The 2575-nt window shown below is 43.8% G+C and overlaps 1 pseudogene; it reads left to right on the plus strand.

Annotated features, from left to right (window-relative positions):
* Positions 1–2575, plus strand: part of LOC149302711 (solute carrier family 22 member 23-like) — a 64671-nt pseudogene extending 62096 nt beyond the window's left edge.

Here is a 2575-nt window from a genome sequence, read left to right on the forward strand (position 1 = left end):
TATATGTATGTATATATGCTGTATGTATATACCGTATCTGGCTCGGAGGATATAGGCCGCCCCCGTGTATAGGCCGCCACCCTAAAAGTTTGGTGCTTTTTTTTTAAAGAAAAGTTTTTTTCTTAAAAAAGCACCAAAAAAACATGCTGCCCCTCTGTCCTCCCCTCCCCGAGATATGCTGCCACTGTCCTCCCGCCCCGAGATATGCTGCCACTGTCCTCCCCCCCCGAGAAATGCTGCCACTGTCCTCCCCCCCCGAGAAATGCTGCCACTGTCCTCCCTCCCCGAGATATGCTACCACTGTCCTCCTCCCTGCCCGAGATATGCTACCTCTGCCCCCCTCACTTACCGGAGCAGACTCCCGGGTGTCTTGCGGGGCCGGCGGGGGACATCTACGCAATACGCGTATACAACTTCCGGAAGTTGTATACGCGTATTGCGTAGATGTCCCCCCGCCGGCCCCGCAAGACACCCGGGAGTCTGCTCCGGTAAGTCGGGGGGGGGGGGGGGGGGCAGAGGTAAAACGCATCGTGCGGACGGTCCGCACGATGCACTTAGACACCTCCAGTGCCGGCCCCCCTCCCCCACGTGGGAAGTGCTGGCAGGGGAGGCTGTCTGAGCGTATCGGGGATTAGGATGCAGGTCCCCTGCACCGCTGCGGGGGATCTGTATCCAAACCCCGCTGCCTGCCCGGCGGCCGGGACTGCATTTCCCGGGCGTCGGGCGCTAGACCCCGAATATAGGCCGCAAGTTTTTAAAGTGGGGGAAAAAAGTGCGGCCTATATTCGCCAATACGGTATTATATGTGTGTATATATATATATGTGTGTGTGTGTGTGTATATATGTGTATAATATATATATATAGATAGATATAGATATATATATATATATATGTGTGTACACACACAATCTGGCCTGGTCAAATCACCTGTACTATTATAGGCCACAGTGGACATTACTAGTATCCACGGTTTTCAGAAGGCTGAAGTTTCTTCTTAGTGCTTCCACCTTCTGTCCTATGCATGCAAACAATTAAAGAAAAGGTCTCCTCCTTGTATCATTGTAAAAGACACACTGACTTTCGAAGGGATGACTAGTATGTCTACCACTAGCAAAGTGCCATTTTTGTTCTGTTTATCTGTTTAGACAGGTGACAGGTCACCTTAACATTATATTGAGATCACTTTTTAGTGCTGCTTTTTGTAAGTGTCTGCCCTCTAGTGGTTGCATGTTGAATAGAGGGGACATTAAACACAGAACTGAATTTATCAATGAATCCAATGCAGCTCTTTTGAAGATATCTTAAAACATAAAACTAGAACAGTAGTGCAATACAGTACACAATCTATTCCTCCCCAATGATGGTTACACTTACAAAGGAGAAGATAATATAGGCTCCTCAAGGTATACACCCAGGACCTCCACGTATACAATGACCACTCAGCAGAGAAAAGAGGATGTCCTTCCAATTTGAAATCTTACCGGTGTCCCTTCGCATGAATTTAAATATTGTTCGTTAAGTTTTTGCTGTATATGTTAACTAATGATGCCGTTAAGGAATACGTAAAACAAATTTAAGTACAGCAGTGAAAATGCAAATTTCTAAATTGTCGCCCTGATCCATATCCTTGTATTTTAGGCAGATGCAACATCTAAATAAACACAAGGTCGTGCAAAATGAATAAGAGATCACGGTCTTTTACTATTTCAAGAGCTGCGTTGTTTTTCATTACTGTGGCCTATTGTATTGCCAAGTGCCCCTGTTAATTCTCCAGCTCTTTATTCACAATCAGGAATGCAAGAAAAATAAAAACAAATTCTTTGTGTGTGATCTCTACGAAATATTCATATTAAGAAATAGAATCAAATATAAAAGTAGAAATGCCAAATTTAGTGCTTTAGTTTTAACTAACCACAAGACTAACCCTGTAGACTTTTTTAAAATATCTTATATTTTAATATTATTTCTAGCAGTCATTTCTAACAGTCATGTTTTATAGGAAATGAGTAAGGGCACTTCTGAAACACTCCATTGTCTGCTCAGTCAAGCAAATTTCTTTCTTATCATCACAATTACACCGTGAAGAGGCAAAATTTAGCAAGACTGGATCATATAAATATTTTGCTATATATCATAACAGCATAATGACTTTAACGTTTACATTCATTTGAGCTGTGGAAGGTTTTTTAAAGATTGTGGTCTCTTTTTTTTCAGGGGAAGTGGCCTTGGACTCGTTCTCGCGAGTGCTGGGTTTGGAATGCTAACAGCCCCCCATCATAGAGCTCCACAATAAGAAGGGATACTTTCTCCACCATGTTATATTCGCCTGTTGCACGCTCATCTGCACCATATGCATTCTGCTGCTGCCAGAGAGCAAGAACCAAAATCTGCCTGAGAATATCAACGATGGAGAGCACTATACACGACAGCCTCTGTTGAGCCACAAGAAAGGCGAACAACCCCTCTTATTAACTAACTCAGAGCTTAAGGACTACTCTGGTCTCCATGATTCAGCAGCTCTGGGGGATGCCATGTCTGAAAATGCAACTGTCAACGGCATAAAGTCAACATAA

This window comes from Sceloporus occidentalis, unplaced genomic scaffold (assembly GCF_023333645.1).
Source record: "Sceloporus occidentalis isolate IW3139 unplaced genomic scaffold, rSceOcc1.0.p SCAF_18, whole genome shotgun sequence".
Classification (NCBI taxonomy): Eukaryota; Metazoa; Chordata; class Lepidosauria; order Squamata; family Phrynosomatidae; genus Sceloporus; species Sceloporus occidentalis.